We start from the raw sequence: 22,363 nt of genomic DNA, 5'->3' as shown, positions 1-22,363 counted from the left end.
CTCATTTGTGCTCCTCACCACCGAGGGAACGCTGATGACGCCCAGCTTACAGAAGAGGAAACTGAGGCTGAGCAGGTTACTAAAGAGAGTGCCTGTCACATCTGTCTTTTCCAAATGATGAAGAGAGCTGTACCTCCAAGTAATGGGTGGCCAGGTGGCAGGTGAGAAGTCCCAAAACATCTAGAGATCCTAGTCTGTCCTGGTGCATGATGGGAGCTCTGATATCCATGAAGAGTCGTCAAGGGACACTGGTCCCTGTGTTTTAAGAGTATACTCTGAAGCACTGGCCGGGAACAAGGACCAAGAAGTGTTGGCCCAGACGGAGATGCCCATTACCGCCAGTGCCCCTGACAGCTCACAGTATCCGGAATGAAAGTGGGTCATGCCAAGTCCTGGGGGCATAATTAGAGTCCCGGAAGCCAACTTTCTCCTGCATGACCTGGGGCTGGAACAGATATGGAAACGGGGCTGGCTGGAGAAAGCGCAGAGCACCAACAGGCTGGCAGAGGGAGCACTGTGGGGGAAGATGGATGCCACAAAGCCCCACTTTGGAATCCTGTGCGATCCAACCTGAAGGTAAGGGGCCAAGTAAATAGCAGATGCCACCAAGTGGGCTGAGCCAGCCCCTGGCCACCTTCTGCCAGGTGAGCTTAGGCCAGTCTCTTAACCTCTCTGGGCCTTTTCTTCCTACCTGCACCAGAACAGAACCTGCCTCGGGGAGAGTGAGCAGGCTTGGAAACAATGAGGAAAACAGGATGTCATGCACAGAACAGGTTCTGGGGATTTCAGGGACAGGCCTTCAAAGAACAACTGCACCTGACCCAACAGGGGAGACAAGGTGGGCAGTCTACTGCCTGTCTATCGTTTCCTAGGGCAGGCTTAGAGCCCTTGTTGTACCTTCTTGAGCAGTGGTTCTCAACCTTCCCAATGCTGTGACCCTTTAATACAGTCCCTTATGCTGTGGTGACCCCCAACCATAAAATTACTTTCCTTGCTACTTCATAACTACAATTTTGCCACTACCGTGAATCATAATGTAAATATCTGTGTTTTCTGATGATCTGAGGGGACCCCTGTGATAAGGTCATTCAGCCCCCCTAAAGGTGTTGTGACCACAGGTTGAGAACCATAGATTCAGGCTTTTGCTCAACCTGGCAAACTTCCACTAAGAAACCCTCCTTTGGCCGGGCATTGATGGCATATACCTTTGATCTCAGCACCCAGGAGGCAGAGAGAGGCAGCCAGTCCAGTTTACAGAGTGAGTGTCAGGAAAACCAGACCTACACAGAGAAACCCTGTCTCAAACCCTGCCCACCCCTACACACAAAACCCTTCCTTTTCCCATCATGCTTCAGCTGACCCAGCCTACCTGGTCAAGTATGGCTTGTGGCAAAACCTCTATTCCCTCTGCCTGATTTGGCCCTAACTGCAGTCCACTCTCCCCGACATCCTATGCATCTCAACATTGGTACCCTCATCCACCATGGCCACTACATCTGTGTTTGGTTGTTGAAGCTGTAAGCTCTGTGTGGTTTTCTGCAGCATCCAAGTTAAAATAAAATAAAGAAGAAAAACAGGGCATGCAACACAGGACGCTGTCGCTAGTGTCACACAGCTTCTCAGCTCTCTGTCTCTCTCTCTCTGTCTCTCTCTCTCTCTGTCTCTCTCTCTCTGTGTCTCTCTCTGTGTCTGTGTCTGTGTCTGTGTCTGTCTCTCTCTCTCTCTCTCTCTCTCTCTCTCTCTCTCTCTCTCTCTCTCTCTCCCTCCCTCCCTCCAGGATACCCTCAACAGGGGAATATGGGTGCCATTGAGGTACAAGGGAAGGGTGCAGAGGCTGGGGCCCACTCAGGGAGTTTCCTACGTTAGCAGCCCTGAGGTAAGGGGTTCAAGGACACAAGTGGGCACAGAGGTGGTGTCCAGGTGCTGGCACCAGGCAGTTGTGCAGAGCACCAGGTGTGTATGAGTAGCTCACGAGTAGGAACCAAGACTACTACTCACAGCTGCCACCTTGGATGCCTGCATCCAAGGTAATCGTGTCACCAAGTACAGCCCCTGGCTCTGGGTACTGCCACCTCCTGAGATAGCTACTCCATAGAGCCTGGCTTGGGGGCAGGTGACCCCCACAAGAGCCTCTCCCTGGAGGAAGCTTCTGTCTACACTGGGTTGGGGTGTGTGTGAATATGTGGGAACAGTCCCTCTCTAAGTAGACAAGCAATGCCCAGACCTCTAGCCTCCCTGCTCTGCACCAGAGGCACGGGTGTCAGCAGACCACAGAAAGTATTCCCATCACACACCCACTGAGGACACTGCCATACAAAGGCACACCCCAGGGTGCACATGTCCACCCACACCACCTGGAGAGGTCCTTGTAGCATACTTTACAGCCACCAAGCCGGAGGATGTGACAAGCCAAGGCTACAGAGTGACAGAGTAGTCTGGCTCCCAAGCCACTGCTCTCCCCCAACACATACACACCATGCATGCACACACACACACACACACACACACACACACACAGTGTGTTCTGCACACTGTGGAGCAGTGTTCTGCAGCCCTCGTGGCAAGTGTGTGTATGAGATGTGTGTGTGTGTGTGTGTGTGTGTGTGTGTGTGTGTTATAGTCACCTGACCCTTGGCTGAAACCAAGTCCCTGGGGAGCCAGATCTTGTCTGCATCCATAGAGCCATAGAGGCCACTAGTGTAATTCAACATTTCTAACTTTTCTGTCACAGATATGAGGAGCTCCGTGAGTGACAGGGACGCAGACTCATCCATAATCATCTCTTCCAAGGGGTCACTGTCCAAGCTGAGTCCCCTCAGCAAAAGCACCTACTACATAGGTCCATGGCTCTGAGTTCCTCTGGCCCTGTCCAAGGCACCGAGCTGTGGCTCCTTGTAAAAGATGACTGGCATTTCCTCTGACTCCCCTCTCCTCTAATACAGTGAGGACTGGAGAAAGGAGGTCCTTCCCTCTTTTTGGTGTGGGACCTTTGATTTGGAATCAACGTGAAGAATCTCTGCAAAGTCAGCACTGTCCAGTGATGGCGCCAAGGAGCATCTCTGAGCCATAGGTGCCCTGTCATTGAGGATATGCCCAGACAGGAGACATGGGACTGGCCTGGATGACATCAGGGTTCCCTTGCTACCCAACTGTCTTTCAATCTCTGACATTACTGTCCCAGGCCTTATTTCAGGTTAGCCTCGCTTACCCAGACCCTTAAGTCCCTAGTTTGTCCTCAAAGAGGAGTGTCTGCCAGTAGGTGAGACGTTCCACGGTCCTCTTGCAGGATGGACTGACACAGGGGGAGGAAGAGAAAAGAGACAGACTATAGCATAAGGAGAAAAAGCCCTTTCTCAAGGGTCTGAGATCTGCAGGCCACCCCCAAGTGAGCCGAGAGCCCACTGCAGGGCCCATCTGGAAACTGTTGCTGGGTCTGGATGGGAAGCTGGCCAGCTCTGGCCTCAGGTAGGGCAGGGCTGTCAGGTATGAAGCACCCAGCCAGTTTCTGAGGGTGCTAGGGAGCAAGGTGACTGCCAATGTGTAGCAGCTCATTAAGCCCACAGTGCTTAAAAATAGGGAAGTGCGCAGGCAGAGGGGGAAGGGAGCTGGGCTCCACTGGGACTCAGCACACCAGCGGCAAGATCAGCATGGCAGAGGCCTCCACAATCATGCAGAAAGCCACTGGGTCGGCACCAAACCCTCTGTGTAAGCCTTCCGTGCAAGATGCCAGGGTGCCACCCTCCTCTCAATAGAGGCCTGCCTGCAGCCCCGAGGCCTAGTGTGGCGATGCCTACTGGGGGAGGCAGAGACAAGAGGACGGTGAGTTCAAGGCCCGTCTGGGCTAGACAGTGAGATACTATCTCTAAAAATCAAGCCTCGTGTGATGGTGAGAGCTTATTAATCCCAGTGCTTGGGAGGTGGACGCACGGAAATCAGGAGTTCAAAGCTAGCCCCAGCCACATAGAATTTGAGATCAACCTAGGCTGTAAGAGATTCTGTCACAAACAAACAAACAAAAAACACACAACAATAATTAAAAAAAAAAAAAAAACTGAGGGAGGGGGTGAGGGAAGACAGTGGCTCAGAAGAGGACAGACAGACAGAGCCAAGTGGGACCACCGCTTTGTTCAAGGTTAAAGAGACAAGAGGCCTAGTTGAAGGCAGAGTGAGCCTGCCAAGAGTTGGCAGTCTTGGGTCTTCCAGACATACTCCTTAGAAGCCCTCGCCACTCCTCTCAGCCTGGACACAGGCGTCAGGACTAGATGGCTTTCACTCAAATCCTACCCTTGCCTCCTTCTGGTGGGGTGACCTATGAGAGGTCTCTTCTCTGCCCTCAGCTTGCTTCCTCAGCCACGGAGATGCCGTACACTCTGGCACACAAGGCTAACGGCAGCACCTGCATGTCCCACTGAAACCCAGGAGGTGAGCTGACAGGCAGGCAGGCAGGCAGGAGGAGAGGGAGCACTTGGAGGAAAGGGAGCACTTGGAGGAGAGGGAGCACTTGGAGGACATGCATGTCCCAGTTGGAAAATGCAACGTGGCTGTGGTTGCCTTGCTTGACAGTGCAGAGTGCAAGTCATGGCCACTGAAAAGGGGACATGCAAGTCATGCAAGTCACCACTGGCTCAATACAGTCAGTCAACCAACACTTGCTGGGCCTCCCGTGACACTCAGCACTGTCCCTCTGGACACAACACCAGGAGCTGGGCTAGCCTCAGGAGGTGGCTGCAGCAGCTACAGAGGGAACAGGACCCAGTCCAGAAAGGACTCCCAAGAGAACAGCAGGCCACAGAAGGTTCTATCAGCAAGGCTGTGATGGAAGGCAGGCTTGTGGTAGGTTCTGACCTCCCCCACCTGGCCCCAGGCCTGTCACACTGCCGGGGGTTGGGGGCAGAATGCTGCTGAGAGACATCAGGGCCTGGATTGCTGGAAACATGGAGCTTACACAGGCCGTGAGATCAAGAAGAAACTGCAGCGTTGATGACTCTGTTACTGAACAATGAGGAAACCAAGGCCCAAGCATGAAACTCCCTTCCAGACCAGGCCACTTTCCGAGTGAGTAAGGAAGGCAGAGCTGGATCCCATGCTCCTGGATTCTGCAGCATGCTTGCTTCCCTCCCTCTCACTGCATGCCATGCTGAATGCTTTATATTTCAAAGAGAACTAAACTGAGGGTCAAATGAAGTCCCCCAAACCACGCCATAGTCAGAAAGAGAAACACAAAGTGTCTGGTCCCCGTTCCAGGATTTAGCAACAGGGCACGGAGCCCCTACAGTAGGCCTGGCAGGAGCTGGCAATGCTCTCTCACTCTGCCCACGCAGAGGCAAGGGTGGTGACCTAACAGTCTAGCATCCAAATCCTAGCTCTAGTAACTGAAGGTCTTACAAATGATGCCTCGGTTCCTCCCTTGGAAAAATGTAGATAATAACAGAACCTGCTTTGTGTTGATTAAGGGGCTAATCCACATGAATACTCAGATTAGGGCCTGAGGATATAAACACACCACTAAAGAAAAATAAATCCTCTGTACTGGAAAGATAGCTCGATGGTCAGGAGTGCTTCCCAATCTTGCAAAGGATACACATTTGGCTTTCAGTATCCACATCAATCAACTTACAACTACCTAAAATTTCAGCTACAAGATATCTGTGCCCTCTTCTGATCTCCACAGGTATCACAAACACGTACATGTGTATAAACATACATAAACACACATATACACAAATCTGACCAGGTGTGGTGACACAAGCCTTTAATTCCAGCACTTGGGAGACAGAGGTGAGCAGATCTCCGTGAGTTCAAGGCCAACCTGGTCTACATAACTGGAAACTAATCATTCAGACCTTTGGGCCATCCAGATGCCTCAGTAGGTAAGATTCAAGCTGCCAAGTCTAATGACCCAATTTTGATTCCCAGAACCCCCGATGTGGAAGAGGTGAGTTTTATAAGTTGTCCTTTGACCTTTACATGAGTACTGTGACATGTGCCACCCCATAAGGAAATAAATAATTGAAATTAAAGATTTATTTTTAAAAATAAATAACTGAATACCGTGGTTCCAACAAAATAAATAACTGAATACCGTGGTTCCAACACCACGTACACAGCCTTGAGGAAAGTAAATATGGCGCTGACAGCCGTGTCCCCAGTGCCTGCAGCAAAGCGGTGTCCAGGAGCCAAGAACAGCCACCCAAATGCCTGTCCGCTGATGAATACACAAACACAGTGCATGTTCACATCCAGAGGCCATCCCAAGAGACAAAAGGAGCCCTGGCCCTGTGTAGGGGCACCTCAGAGCACTGTCACCAGTGTGGGACCCGGCTTAGGGAAACATCCGGAAGAAGCAAAGTTATAGAGACAGAAAGCTGGTTATTAGCCGGTTAGGAGTAGAGGAATGGGAAGTAGGGGAATTGCAATGTATGTGGAGGCTTTTGGGGGGGCGAGGCAGAGAACATGAATATGATAGTAGTGACATCATCAAGGTGTGCAGCGGCTTAAAGTGTGTAAGTTGTTTGGTGTGTGAGCATCGTCTCAATCCAGCTGTATTAAGGAGGTGGGTGCTTAGAAACTCCTGTAAGTAGTGCCGATACCATTTTAGAAGCCAGGGCTTCTAAATTTCAGAAGGCTGGGCTGGGGCTCGGGTAGACTGTTAGCCTAGCATGCACAAGACATGGTGGGGTACTATCCCCAGCATTGTGTAAAGCTATGTACAATAGAATATACCCTAATCTCCACACTCCAGAGGTGGAGCCAGGAGGACAGATTCAAGGTTATCCTTAGCTACCTAATGAGTTCAAAGCCAGAGGAAGTACATCAAACTTTTGGAAGGAAGGAAGGAAGGAAGGAAGGAAGGAAGGAAGGAAGGAAGGAAGGAAGAGAGAAAGACAAAACACAATGGAAACGAGACTCAAAGCAACTTGCCTAAAGCCACATGACCAAAGCTAGTAGGTTCAGGACCTGATTTTGGACTTTTTTTTTTTTAAGTTTATAATATTATTTATTTGTGTGGGCATGTTCATATACAGGTGTGTGTGTCTGTGTGTGTGTGTGTGTGTGTGTGTGTGTGCACAAGCCACAGTGCATGTGTGGAGGTCAGAAGACAATGTGCAGAAGTTGGTCTCTCCCGCCACCACGTGTTCCAGGGATGGAACCCGGGTCGTCAGGCATGGTAGCAGGCACCATCCCAGCTAAAACTTCAAGTCCAGGGCTTTTCTCTGAAGTATCCCTATGGCTTACCTCAGCCCAGATCCATGGGAAACCACGTCTGCCCTTGAACGTCCTAGAAGAGTCAGGCATGGTGGCTCATGCCCCTAATCCTGACACTGGGAAATACTGGAAGATCGCAGCAATTCTGAAGCCAGCCTGGGCTCCATAGTGAGTCCATAGTGGCATATATATATATATATATATATATATATATATATATATATATATATATATATATATATATATATAGTATGGGAGAATATAATATAATATATTCTCCCATACTAAGAATGCCACAAGGAAAGTTCTACCTGTTATCTAGGCTAAAAAACATCCAGTTTACACAAGGATGATATATTAGAGAGATTAAAGGTCAGGACCAAGGTCACAGGGGACAAGCACCAGAGGAGCACCCCACAGTGCCAGCCAGTGTTGAAGGCCTATCTAGTGAACCTTGGGGAATGGGGCAGATGACTCTAAGCCATGAGCTCATAGTTGACTTTAGAAATGACCTTGGCCAAGCAACCTCATATTTGGGGCTCTTGGTAAGGTGATATTTGGGGAGACACTTGAGGGACAACCCCTAGGCAGTCCTTTACAAGACTGAACAGCACTGAAAGAATACTCTCCCTTCTCCTACTCTGCTACTCACATGATCAGAGAGAGTTCAGCGGCAGTGGGCATCTCCCAGTTGCTGGCTTTGGGTGTGCACAGCCTGGTTACCCCACAGCCTCTGGCAGATGTATAAGAGGTCTGTGGCCTGCCAATTACACACAGTCAGGAGGTCCTTGTGGCTACTTGATCCACCTCAGGAAGAAGGAAGCAAAGGGGCAGGGTGTTCACTCTCCAAACAGGAAAGATGCTGGCTGAGGTGTGGAATCAAGATTCTGATTCTAGGCCAGCTACTTTGAGCTGGTTGGCAGGAGGGGAAGGCCCCCACCTCTGCCATCCCAAGAAGTCTCCACCTCAGGTTGTCCAGGGTTCTCGGCCAGGGCATTCAGACTTGAAGGAAGGCCCCTCTGCCCTGCCCTCTGCTTGGCCACGATGCCAGGCAACATAGCAGTCCCCTGCCTTGTCATTTCAGAGCCCAAAACCACCAGGCCATTTCCCTACATCAAAGACCAGAAGAGAAACAACCAGATTCAGCCAAAGCCACCCAGAAGCCAAGTGGCCTCACTGGGAGAGCAGCCCACTGGGTCTGGTGCCAGGGACTCAGCCAGGATACCTGAATGTGTCCAGAGAGGAGGCAGGAAGAAGCCACCCTGTGGATCTGCCAGGCCTGCTGGCTCTGCCAGACCGTCATGCACTGCAGGACACTGGGGAGAGGTGGGAAGACAGGCCTCCTTCGTCGCACTTTACAAGAAGGCACTGCTGAGACTCAAAGGCAATGCAAAGGCAGGGATATAAAGCAGCTTGTCCACAGTCACTCATGGCGGCCCGCCATACCCCAGAACCCTCCTGTCAAATTCACTCATGCCCTGCTTAGCCCACTCCCAGCCCTAAGCTTCTTTCTCTTCAACCTGCTCCCTTCTGTTTTATGAAACAACTTATAGAGACCATGGAAGCATTTTACTATATTATCTTCATGGTCTCTAATATCCTCCAGGACCTAGGTAAATATTAATACATTAAATCCTCATGTCAACCCTATGGGTTTCGAACTGCTTTATTTCCATTTCTATACATAAAGGAAGTTAGTCAAAATGTCTCTCCATCCCCCTACCCCATGACAAAACACCGGAGGAGCTGAGATTTGTACACAGAACCTCCTCCCAAGTACCTGGGGCCTTAGCTTAACCTGGAGAGCACTAGGGCCACTGGGTCCAGCCACATTCAAGTTGGCAAGAGATCCCGTGGGTTCCCAGAATCATGGGGGCCAGAAAGGGAGTGTGCTAAAAGCCCTGTGCTAGAGGGAAGGCCAGGGCAGGCTATCATCTGTCCCTGGCAGCCAACCACCCTCAAGTCCAAGCTGGAGGCAGGGTTGGAGCTGGCAGCCTCAACCACACAGCAACTCCTGTTGGTGTTCTTGATCATTCCTGCCTGGAGCTGGTGGCCATGGCCAGTTTTATTCTTGGCCACTGTCCCCTTCAGGGTCAAGAAGCAATGCTGACTGGTCCCAAAAAAATGTAAGCAAGCTCCATACCTCGCCTCCCGTGGGTGAATCCGGCAGATTCACTGCTCACTGATTACCATAGTCGGAGTCCTTCCTTCTACCTCACACAAGCTCGTCCTGCTGGAGTCTAACCCTGTTTCCACACAGAACAGGCATCTGTGCCAGATGCACCCTTTGTTAAGTTGCTAGGTCAAGAGTCTGTGAGCCACACAAATCAAAAGAAGCCATTCGAACAGTTGGCAGGTGTCAGTTTGTTAGAGGGAGACTGCATGGCCTTTTCCCCTCTGCGACTTCAGGACAGAGAACAACGGAGTGGGATTCTGAGTTGAAAAAAATCGCAGGGGACATGACAAAGGCAAAAAGAAGCCATCCTCCTTCTGACTGGCCAAGGCCTCTGCACATCTGTCCCTGGACACGGGGATCCAGCTACGGAAGCCTGCCTTTCTACGCCTCTGCAGTATCTTCTGCAGGCAGCTCAGTGGGCCATCTGCTGCCAAACCTTTCTACAAAAAGCCTCAAATCCCATCTCTCTAGGGGGCTGGAAGCTGGGGAGGCAGCAGCTTGTAATAAAGGGGGTGCATTAGGAAGAGCGTTGCAGGGAGGACATGTGGGCATGCGGGCCAGACCGGATCAGCTCAGGATGCATGCACTCAGACACATGAAGGGTTATTCGGGATGGGGAGCCTGGAGGATGCAAGCACTCAGTCCCCAGCTCCACCCTCCCTGCCCCAGCCCAGGTCCTACTGTCCTTTGCCGCTGGGCAAATATTGACTTTCTTTCACTCAGCTGGCCAGTGGAACTGAGAGCAAAGCACAGGCTGCTGTCTCCTTCCTTGGGGAGGGAGGGAGGGCAGGCTGTCAACCAGAGCAGCAGCCATCCCACATGGGTCAGGAAAGCAGTATGGGTCTTAGAGTCAGATGTCTGTCCTTTAGCCTTTGCTTTCTCCTCCCCCATTCCCCCCCCCCCCGCCCCATTCTCAAGCCCACGTGGGTTTAATTCTAATGTTCAGGCTGCCCTGTGGCTGCCATTCGGCATGTCTGGGTTGAGAGGAGCGGAATGGGGTGGCTGGCCTGCCTACAGAGCTCCGGCCTCACACTGGCTCACACTTTGTGCTAGCTCTGTATTTTTCTAAGGACTCAACATTCTCATCAGCAAAACAGGCTGTAAGACTCGGGGAACTCGGTGTCTAGATGAGGAGGTCCCTTCTCAGGAACCCATGTCCTTCCGGCCATCAAAGCTCTGTACTCACGCTCGGACCCTAGATGAGATGGAAAACAGCTGTCTCGCGCTTTACAGAGAGGATAGAAAGAGCCTTAGAGTGAGAGCCCCAAAGTGCTGAGTCAGCTCCACCTTCCTCCTAACACTGTGCAACGCTGGGCAAGGTGTGCTCCCTGAGACTGTCACCCTACAATCAGAATTAAAGGAATGATTGGAGATGGCCCTGAGGCCCATCTGGATGCCTTGTTCTGAGGTCCCCTTGCCCGGTGACCCCCAGCAAGCAGCAATATCCTGGCTCTATCAGACTTTCCTCACAGGGAACCCTGAACAGGAGGATGTTGCACCTCTGTTTCTCTGCCTCCAGTGCCCTCACTGGCATCCTCATTATGATGGCCACCCCACAGCTGAGCTTCCCGACACATGCCTTGTGACCAGGGCCAGCACATGCACACTCCAGGATACAGAGCAGGAGGACACAGGAGACAGCTTTCTCTCTCTCTTGGATGCTGGCATATGTGGCAGCTGTAAGACCAAGAACTCTGATCTCCCTCTGTATGACAGAGAAGCCCAGGCAGCATCTGTGATCACACCAGGAACATCTCAGACTCCAAGAGTTTTGCATAAATTATCCATGAGATCTTCCTAAGAAACCTAAAAGGTAAGGAACATGGTGCCCATTGCACAGATGAGACAAATGAGGCTCCGGGACATAAAAGAACTGCCCTAAATTTGCAAGACTTACTAAGGAATGAACTAAGACAGAAACCTCTGCTCTTAACCCTCAGGGCTCACTGGGCATTGTCATCACCTCTCCAAGTCAGGCTGAGTCACAAGATGGATACCAAAGGACAGTGAACATTAGATTCCTGAATGATCCTAGCAAACCTCCCAACAGCCAGCAGGCCAACACCAATTCTTCTAGGCTGGCCTTTCACTTCACGAAAGTTAAACTGAGAGCCAGAGAGAGTATTAATCTATGTAAGCTCACACAGCAAGTCTTGGTAAACCCTGGCCCTGTGTCCCTCTCTCCATCATACCGCACACATGGTCTGTTGCAGACCCAGAATGCTGCCCCCGCCCCCCGAAGCTCAGATGGGCTCTTTGCTCTGCTGCTGGACATTGATACTCCAGAGACATCAGCCTCATCCCTCCCTGACCAGTTGGCTCGTTCCTGGATGGTTCAGGGAGTGAGGTAAAAGGCCATTGGTCATAACCACGAAAGGACCAGAAGTGACATCAGATGAGGAAGGAAGAACTGAGGAAAAGTGGGTATGGCAGCCATCAGTGTCTCCTCCCCATGAAGTTCCTACTGCACGGTGCCCCCGTGGCCAGAGGGACAGAGACAGCGGCTACTCCCACAGCTGGCTGAAGCTTTGAGCTCCTTGGGGTAGATCATACTGTGAGCGCCCTGCCCCCCATCCCCTTGGCCACTGCTTCCAGCCTCCCCACTGCCAATTTGCAGAGGGCTTTGAGTGATATTATGAATAATGACCAAGGTTCTTCCGGCTCTTGTGGGACCCACGCCTCCGTATTAAGCACTTCACACATTTCTTCTTTAATCTCCATAGGAACACTAGAATGCTGCCACCTTTATCACTGTGTCGTGACAGTGAAGTCACTGAAGCTCAAAGATATAAAGGCGCTCACTCAAGGTCACTGAATGGTAACCAGCAGAATGGGGGGCTCCCGGGTCTCACTCCAGGGCTGTGTAGAGCCTGGGAAAGGGCTCTGTTTCTCAGACCATGTGTCTCAAGGCATCTCTGAGGACAGAAGCAGGGAGGGGCTGGGCACTGGTAATCCCAGAGCTTTCTCCTGGTACTCAGCAAGCATCAACCCTCCAGAAACGAATGGATTCTGGGGCAGTCTCTGGCTGGACTTTCTTCATATACAGGTGAGGAAGGCAAAAAAAAAAAAGGGGGGGGGGGTATTTCCCAAGGTCACATAAGATCAAACAAACAGGAATAGGAAGCCTGGAAACTCTACCTAACTTGCCCAGGAGTCTTCCTAAAGCCCCTGAGACCCAGTGGCAGGCAAAGAACTCATCTCAGCTGAAGTCCCAACAGGTTCTCCCCAAGGAAGACCTCAGTGAGAAGCCATGCAGGCAGTCCAGGATGTGCAATGGGATGGTGTAGCTCACACTGGAGATCTTCCTCTGAAGGAAGGATTCTTGAGGTAGCGGGACAGTAGAGAAGACAACATGACCTTGGGAGGCCTCTGACTCTCCTGTCTACCCCAGGGACCCTCTCCCCAGTGAAAGTTATGCCCTGTGCAGAGGGTAAGCAGTTCTGGGCTGACACTGGCCTATCAGGGCTGGAGACTCTTAAGGAGCAGCAATAAAGGTAGAAGACTGTAGGCCTCAGTCCACTTGGAAGGCTAAAACACTATATGCCCAGGGGCTAGCCTTCTGTACCCTGTTTCCTCTTCCTCTTCAGCTGGGACAGAAGGTATCAGGATGGGGAAGACTCAGACCCTCAGTGTCCCAAACCCCCATTTCCAGATCTAGAGACTAAGGCCTAGACGCATAATTGAGTTACTCAAGGTCAGTAAACGGGTCAGGATGCCTTCTGACTCCCCCTGAGGTTCTAGGTTCAGAGTTTCACACTGTTACCCTCCCAAATGTGCACAGGGCAGTAAATTCCCAGGCACCAAAAGCTTGGCAGACTTATTCATGGCCTCGGATCACCAGGTCGCCTTCCTCCTCTCCTTCCCCATCTCCCCAACATCACTCCTGTGTGGTGCACTACTCCCCTACATCAGACCAAGACTTCCAGAGGTACACCATTTGTCCAAGGTCACACAGCGAACCCAGCAGAGCGCCACTGCCCACTCTCCCATCCATGGCTGCTTGCCAGGATCCGTGAGAAGCCCCATCCCTCCGGTGCACAAAGCCATGTCACTGGTTAGAGAATAAAAAAAGTTCTCGGGAGAGAACAGGTCACAAGAAAACATGTCTGCAGATTCTGGTCTGGATAGACCAGGCCGAGGGGGTGTAAAGCACATTGAGTCCCGCGTCCTGCCAGCGCCCCCACTGCGCTCCACTCTGCGCCAGGGGGCTCCAAAGCTCCAAGCGCGAGCACGTGTGATCCACCAAGTCATCCTCACTGCGGTGGGGGACGGGAAGGGTCCCCCACTCCCCGTACATGCTTCTCACCACACACCCACTCCATCCGCCCTCCAGGGCACCTCTTCCCAGGATGAGCACTGAGTGCCCTCGCTCCCTAGCTAGCTCCCTGTACCAGCACAGATGCGTTATCCTAGGCACAGCACTAGAACAGGTCTAGGTGGAGGGGTTCCTGGGATATTCAGGACATCTCCCTCGGGACAAAGAAGTGGATTTCAGAGCCCTATCTCACCAAGGGCTGATCCTGCACTTAGTTTATGCCTCAGCAAGTGCCAAACCCTGAAAGTCATGGTCTTCTTTGGTGATCCAGCATCCCAGGGGTCCAACACCAGGCCCTGGGAAGCTGCTGGTGTCCTGGGTGTGGCCTCACTTGGGACTGCGGGACATGGGATGCCCTCACAGGGCTCAATGCCTGGGCTCCCTCTTACCCGGGGACGTTCCGGGAGCCGATCAGCGTGGGCTGGTGCAGAAGGCAGCGGGAGTCTGCCGCCCCGAAGTCCAGGTCCCCTCTTCCCACTCCCGCGCCGGCCAGCGCTGCGGCTCTCCTCCCGCTCCCTCGCTCGCTCGCTCGCTCGCTCGCGCGCTCTGCAGTAGTAACAACCTGATCCGCTTCCCCCGCCCGCCAATTGAGATGCGCCTCACATCCGCCTGCACACGCGCGTGCGGCCCCTCGGAGGCGATCCCCGATCCAGATCCCGAATCCCGGGGAGCAGAAACCTGCCCTGGCACCCCACACCCTGTTCTTCAGCCAGGACAGTCCGCGGAGGGCAGCTGAGAAGGGGCCGCCCCGGGAAGGAGCTGCCTGGAATTACTGGGCAGAGGGGTTTAACCGCATGCGGTCATTTCAGAAGTTGCAGGCTGGGCAGCTCAGACCCCGGAACTGCATGGGGCTCCCCGCCCCGGCTCTGCGGAGAATCCCCACCACTCGCGCAGTGCCCTCCTACGACACTCCCCACCCGCCCCGCAACTGCAAGCTTTTCCGGGAGCTTCTCGGTGCTCAAGAGTGGCTGGGGGAGGGGAGTGAGAGGGGGGACCTCCGCCTGACAGAACCGCAGGGGAGAAGAGAGAGGGGTGACGCGCTTGAGGGATACAGATTAAAGGCTTTCCTGAGTCAAGAGAGAAAAGGGGGGGGGTGACAAAAGAGGGGCACCGAAGGGAGGGAAGAAGGGGGAGTCGTCCAGGGGGCTCTGCAGGGTAGAGTCAGGATAGGGTGCGGGGTCTTTCCATAGGGAGCTATGGGAGGGGGGACGAGGCAGAAGTGGAAAAGCTATTCATAAAAGGGTTGTGTCCTGAAGCCCTTCCTACTTGCCCCAAATCTTGCTTTCTTCTTCTTGGGCCAGGGTTTCCACAAACCCTGAGTGGGGACGCTGTGTAGGGAGTGGCAGGGAGGCTTGAAACCATGATGCCCCCTCATCCCCAGTGCCTTGGTCTGACCCTTATGCCTCACCCTTAGTCCCCAACTCCCCTGCTGCTAAGACCCCAGGATCCCAATCCCCAAGTGGACCGTCAGGCTTACCCAGCCCAGCCCACCTTTGCTCAAGTCGGTCCAGCTTGCTCCACCCTCTGCGGCACCACCTCTTTCTCTTTCCCTCCTCTTCTGTACACTCAAACAGGAATCAAGTTCAGGACCTGACGCAGGAAGTGATGATCGTGTGGTCGTGTGATTGTGTGTGTGTGTGTATGTGCGTGTGTGTTTTGTGTTTTCCATGAGCATACCTGGGGGAGACAGGAAATTACCCATCTACCATCAACTCCTTCCTTCAGCAGCTCTGCTGCTTTTTGTAGGGCTAGTGACTCCTTTTAGAATGGCCGCTGCTTGCTGAAGGGCCCTAGGCTACAGAAGAGCTGATCTGGGGGATTTCATGCAGCACGCCTGAGCAGGAGAATGTTCCTGGACACCTGACAGGGGCTGCCCATGGGTGCTGGGAAGGCTGTTCCCAGGTGTCCATTCTCCAGAAAGAAAGGGCAGCCTGAGGGTCAAGAGCTCAAGGTCGGACTATAAGGGGTACTAGGAGTCTTCCTGTACCCATGTCTGCCCATGCCACCCACAGAGCTGCCCCTGTGAGTGGGCAGGCTGAAGAAGTGTAAGGCAGCTTGCTCCTCCATGAGGGTAGCAGCACCCCTCTTTGGATTCCACCAATGAGGAAGGCTCAGTAGGTTGCATTCAGGTTAGACTGCAGGATTTCCTTTAGCTAAGAGCGCCCAACAGCAGCAGCCTGCCTTAGGAGAGCCCATGCCTTCAGACTGGGAATGGGTAACATGACGATGCTCGGATGGATAAATGAATCGGGACTACCATGTGAACAGAAAGATGCCTTGAGCCTTCCTCAAAACTGCTGCCGTGCCGTGGGGTCTGAGGCAGAGATGGAGTCCATCTGTAAAGCTATGGCCACGCTTTCTAGAAATACCTGTTTAGTTTACAAACTGCTTCCATGTGCTTGTCCCTGGGGGACGGGAGGAGGTCAATGGATTTCTATTGGTGGCATCTATGCAGAAGGGGCAGGATCTGGTGGCATCTATGCAGATGGGGCAGGATCCAGTGGCACCTATGCAGATGGGGCAGGATCTGGTGGCATCTATGCAGATGGGGCAGGATCCGGTGGCATCTATGCAGATGGGGCAGGATCTGGTGGCACCTATGCAGATGGGGCAGGTCCTCTGAGAAAGGCATCTATAGTTGGCTACCTTGGGAGCAGGGGTGGTAACAATGAACCTTACAGCTTTGCTCTCTTAATCTTTGTAGACCATCACTGGAGGCTTCGGGGCAACAGAAGTCCCCTAAAATGTGGGCGATTCAGCCGAGGAGTCATGGTGGCCCAGGGGTGGGCCTTGTGATTCTGGATGCTGATCTTTCCCTAGTCCACATGGCTGAGTAACTATCTATACCTTCCCCCTCCTCCCTGTGCTCCTCCCATCCAATTGTCCTCCTTCTTTGTCTTCCAGCAAGCTTCCTATACCTGAGTCTCAAGGTGCAGCCTTTTCCCACTCTCCAGTTGCAGCTGGTTCTGCCCTAGCACACATCCTTGTTCTCAGATGTCTTTACTGCCCTGCGGGACCTGACGATGAAACCGCTCCAAGTATCTTTCTCACCGGGAACATAGGAGTTTAACTATAAAACAGGGTTATCAGCCTAAGGACTGAGGGATTGGTAGGTGTGAGGAGGTTTAGGCACCTGCAGAGGTGCTCACTCCTGCTGGTGAAGGAATCAAGCCTTCCTCTGCCTTCAGCTTCTCCCTGGGCCACAAACTCCTCCCCTGCCATCACTCTTCCTCTCTTAGCAGCTCCTGAGCCCCTGACTTCTAGACTTCCTGGGGAAAGTGGACTGCAGCTGGGACCAGCTCTCCCCCTCTCCATCTGGCTTCACCCCTGCAACGTTGTGACCAATTCCCTGTGCTTGCCCTGAGTTGGCCTCAGGCACCAACTCAAAACAATCAAGCTCCAAACCATGGTGCATGCCTTGGCCAACCCAGGAGTGGCCAGGGAAGGGGTAGGAGGTTCTTGCTTCCTTTGAGTCTAAGGTCACTTCCAACTGAGTCCACATACTATGGAGCAAAGTGTCTTTCCCCCTTCCAGTCCAATGAGATGGCAGCTCTAAGCCCCTCTCACATAGACAGGAAAGCTGCTGGTTCTTGTATCTAAGCAGTGCACCCCTGCCTTTGTTTCCAGAGCTCCTGGATGGAAGGAAGATCATGCACAGAAGGATGCCCTGAAACCCACTCTGCATTCTCCCTGTTGCTACCCAAGTGTCCCCATTCCTGTCTATGCCACCTGAGCTGGAAGCTCCCCTCCCCCCCAGGCTTTACTCCAGGAGCACACCACAGCTGGCTCCTTGCAAAGTAGCTCGAGGTTGCTGCACGCACAGTGCAGAGGAAACCTTGCTGGAAGTTAGCACCCATAGGCTTCCTTTGAGCAAGGGGAGAGGGGTAAGGGGAGAGGTGACAGCACACTGACCAAATCCACTCCCCACTCCCTGCCTGTCCAGACAAAACAATAGTTCTGGTGCTTCCCTTCCAAAGACACAGACATTAAGATTTCTGCAAAGAGTGTCAACTCCTGCAGATGCCACCATGACCATTGCCAGTGCTGACATGTTGTCCCTCCTTCCACCCAACTTAGCCACTGGGCCACCAGAACCGCAGCCCCCAGATCCAGAAGCACCAGGCTTCACAGCTGAGAAAACAGAGGCTCAGAAAAAGCCAAGGACTTGCCTTGCTCCAGTCTCCAGAGCCAGGGCCTAAGGAATTCAAGGCCTGATCTATGGGTTCCAACAGCCACCCACCTCCTGGGGAGGGAAGGGACTGTCCAAGACCAAACTGCCAATTTTAGTATCTTTCCCGTCATCGCTCCAGTGCCAGCTGTACTCAAAGACAGCACGTCTCCCCAAGGAGAGTTTTTCCTAGACATGAGTAGCAATTCCCAGGCCACCTATGTAGAATCCATGTTTGGCAGAGGGGCCTTGAAGAGGGAAAGGAAACTGGAGGTGTACACTGAGCCTCTCTCCAGAGAATTTAAGAAGTCAAGATGATAGTCTCCCACAGTTGTGGGAGAGAGGTCTCTCAGCAAGGGTACAACCTGCCAGGTAAGCCTGCCCACCTGAAAGGGGTTGGAGGTGGGGGCTGCTCACGCATGGTGACCTCTATCGCCATCTACTGGTCAGAACACACACAGCCTGGATGATTCCTTCTAGTACAGTTGGGTTTTTCCTGCAGAGAATGCAGCCTGGAACTTTCTGTACCACATTCTTTGGATAAGCTTTCCTGAGGATGTACTATGTACCACACACTCTCCTAGGCCTGGGAACGACATACTGGAGGTCACAATTCCTACTAGTAGAGATAGGCACACGAGCTGAGGGAAAGGCAAGCCCATGGGGTAAGGGTGCTTCCTTGGAAGCAGAAAGGCTGGCCCTCTGAGAAAACTCCCAAGGCAGACAGCCTCTCACTGGGACCCAGAATTCATCTTCTACTCTGATCCCACTGAAAACACAGGGACTCCCAGCCGCATGCACACTGTAGGAATGAACAGGGTCAGAAGAAGCAGGATGGGACTGGAGCAGTGTCAGCGCCTGAACTCAGAGTTCCTTGGAGGTCAGGCTGTGAACAATGAGACAGTAGAAGGCTTACATCAGGGCTAGACTTGAAGGTGGGGCAGCAAGAGCCCCAGACAGAGCAGAGCCAGTACCGCATATGTACGGGAAAGACGAAACAGGTGGCCCATGGCAGGGTCAAGTAGAAAGTAGTGCAAGTAGAAAGGCCAAGAGTGGGCTGGCGTGGCTAGAAGGCTCCCTGCTGACTGAGAAGCTGCATCAGAAAGCAAGGGAGAGCCAGGCGTCCAGGGCAACTTCTGGGACTCTGGAGTGTGTCCCTGCAGCAACAGTGGAGTCTGTCACCAGAGTGCAGGGCGACTGGAGTTTGGTTTTGGACATGCCCAGTTTAGAGGTCTAGACTAATTGAGGCCCAACATCCTGCAGGCATGCAGATGTGGGGTTCAGAAGAAGCTCTGGACAGGACACATGCCTTTGGAAGTCACCTATTTTTTTTTTTTTAAGATTTATTTATTTATATGAGTACACTATTGCTATCTTCAGACACACCAGAAGAGGGCATTGGATCCCATTACAGATGGTTGTGAGCCACCATGTGGTTGCTGGGAATTGAACTCAGGACCTCTGGAAAAGCATTCAGTGCTCTTAGCCGCTGAGCCATCTCTCCAGCCCGGAAGTCACCTATTCTTGAATCCTAGAGGAAAAAACCCATGCCTGTAACTGAATTCTATCCTGAATCTTTGGGCTCAGGTGCTAATTCTCTTTCCCACTATCACTTTGAGTTTTGATTCCTAAGCCAGCAGTGCAGGCCCTTAACTAACAATCCGTGGAGATCATGTCCCTTCCCAGTGCAGAATGTCCTTGTCTTTTTCCATATAATATATGGTTTATTATCTCAATGGCATCCTTCTAACTGGGAAAAAAACAAACAAAACCCCTTAACATCACTCTTTCCCAAAAGCACCCAGCCAATGTGCTACTTTCTGACGGTGAAGGCCCTCCCAATGGCCCTTCCCCAATGGCCCCTCTCCATGGCTCCTCCCCATGGCCCTTCCCCAATGGCTCCTCCCCATGGTTCCTCCCCATGGCCCCTCCCCATGGCTCCTCCCCATGGCCCCTCCCCATGGCCCCTCCCCAATGGCCCTTCTCCAATGGCCCCTCCCCATGGCTCCTCCCCATGGTTCCTCCCCATGGCCCTTTCCCAATGGCCCCTCCCCATGGCCCCTCCCCATGGCCCCTCCCTATGGCTCCTCCCCATGGCTCCTCCTCATGGCCTTTTCCCAATGGCCCTTCCCCATGGCTCCTCCCCATGGCCCTTCCCCATGGCCCTTCCCCATGGCCCCTCCCCATGACCCCACCTGGTCACTCAGCACTCAGGCCTCGGGCCCCAGCACTGCCCACAGTCTCCGCCCTGCCCACTCCCCTGCACTGCTTCCTGATTCAGTTAGTCAAAGCTCCTCACTCCCGCCCTCAACACCCAGGCCTCATGAACTCCCTTCTGCTCTGTCCTTCACCAGTGCCAAGGGGCTCTGCTGGTATATTGTGGGTTCTTTGCAGTTACCCGCCTCACCTGCACAGCATAGGCACACGGTAAACACTTCATCATCTTTGACTGCTGACCTTGTATCAGAGAACGACTACAACTGTGAACTACTCTCTCCTCATAGTCTAGGAAGTGGAATTAAAATCTGTCCAACCCCACTTCAGATAAGCACTGGACAAAACAGGGGCCCAGAATCTAGAATAGAGGTAGGGACTCATTTCTGGACATCACCCTAGGTGAGCCATGCTGTGTCACTCTGTCACCATGGTGATACCCAGCAGTAAAGTGGAGGTCCTGGGTTGGGAAGCAGGGACCTGGGATCTGGCATGTCACTGGCTCTGACTTGCTGGGTGACCTTGACTAAATCAGTCTCTCTTTGGGTCACCTGTGTCTTTATCAGAAGGGTCAATGCTCAGTAGTAAGATGGCCACTGGGACTTCCGGGCACTAACAGCCCACTCTTCGCTAGCCTCCTCCCACTCCAGCCTCCAAACAGGGAAATTAATTGAGTGTTCAAGCCTCTTCCCTTGCTCAGGCACAGCCGAGCTTACTGGGAAATTAGGGTGACACTGGTGCAAATAATTGAGTGTCTTTCCCAAAATGGTCTTCAGGCCCCGTTGCTTTAGCTGCTGCTTAAATAGACGAGCTAATTAACTTAACTAATTGCTCCCAGGGTCTAATATTTTCAGTCACATGACCCAAGGAGACAACATTCTCCATGGCCTTTCTGCTGTCTGTATCCCCCTACTGATGGACCAGCTTCCTGCTGTGCTGGGGACCCAGCCACCGCTCTTAGCACCGAATTCCACCTGCCTCTGTCCACAAAGCCTGCCTCTACTCACCTGCCAATTCCTCCGTCCACTCAGCAACTAAGGGTTAATGCTTAGCTGATAAGCAAAAGCAAACAAGGCCTTGTCCTCACAGAGTGCTTGGCTTGCTTGCAGAGGTGACACCAGCCACTGATCGCATACACAGATATACACATGACATTATATCTGTGATGTAATCAGTGATATAAAAATATATATGGGACCGTGCTGTGAAACAAATGGAAATCCAGGGGGGCTTCTTGGAGGAAAAAAAAAGGCTTGATCTGATTTGGAGGCTGGACAGATTACTAACAGTACAGTGAGGAAGAAAGTGTATTTTAGGTAGATCATTTAGACTGTGCATAACACAGGAGAGATGTTAATACAGTGGTTCTCAACCTGTGGGTCTCGACCCCTGTGGGGTTGACCAACCCTCTCAACAAGGGTCGCCTAAGATGTTTAGATCACAGTCCAGAACAGTACCGAAATTACAGTTATGAAGTAGCAATAAAAATAATTTTATGGTTTGGGGGTCACCACACCATGAGGAACTGTATTAAGGGGTTGCAGCATCAGGAAGATGGAGAACCTCTGTGTTAGTAGCTGAACCAGGCTTTGGGGTTGGATCAGCTGTGAGGAGAGAGGAGAAGCATGAGGAGATGCTGGAGAGACGGTCCGGAGCAGGTGCAGCTCTTATGTCAGACTGGAGTTACATTCCCAGCACCCATGTCAGGCAGTGGGCAACTACCATAACTCTAGACGTAGAGGGATCTGACACATCTTACCCCTGTGGACACCCTTACACACAGAGACAAAACACATACACATGGTTTAAATAACAATGAAAACTTTTTTTTTTTCAGAAGTAACTCCTAAGGTACCAGCTTGTAGTTGAAGGACAGGCAGCAAGAGAAGCAGCAAACGTCTGGACGCCTTGTGCTATTGTACAAACCAAAGGGCAAGGGGGCTCCAAGTGTGTCCTGCCCACACCGACACCACTCACCCTATACCCAGTGCATACCTGGGATCCCAACTCAAGGAAGCTGAAAGTCCAAGCCTGGGGCAGGACCTGGACTTTGCCAGGGCTGTGGGAGGTCCAGAAGGGGCTGCAGAAGCCCTTGGAAGACAAAGACCTGGCCAGTGTCATCAGTAGTGTTACAACACAGTGTGGCAGTGGAGGGGGGGTGAGCTTTGAAACATTTACCCATGTGTACACTTCCTCATGTGTGTGTACCTGTGTGCACACACATTCATATTCGTGTACACATCCCTACTCCCATACATACATATATATGCACACATGTATATGC

General features: G+C 52.4%; 1 protein-coding gene across 3 annotated transcripts in view; it reads right to left on the bottom strand.

The window, feature by feature from the left end:
- Syt2 (synaptotagmin 2) overlaps positions 1 to 22,363 on the bottom strand; it is a 108,258-nt gene that overhangs the window by 29,887 nt on the left and 56,008 nt on the right. The window contains exon 1 of one of the 3 annotated variants that reach the window (XM_076941245.1): positions 14,087 to 14,248. The exons of the other annotated variants lie outside the window; for them this stretch is intronic. The gene's annotated coding sequence lies outside the window, so the exon portion shown is untranslated. Of the gene's footprint in view, positions 1 to 14,086; positions 14,249 to 22,363 lie in introns of those variants that run through there. 3 annotated transcript variants of the gene reach the window in all.

Source organism: Arvicanthis niloticus, chromosome 10, assembly GCF_011762505.2.
Source record: "Arvicanthis niloticus isolate mArvNil1 chromosome 10, mArvNil1.pat.X, whole genome shotgun sequence".
NCBI lineage: Eukaryota > Metazoa > Chordata > Mammalia > Rodentia > Muridae > Arvicanthis > Arvicanthis niloticus.
The sequence above is the reverse complement of the archived record's forward strand: the minus strand, read 5'-3'. Positions and strand labels throughout refer to the sequence as shown.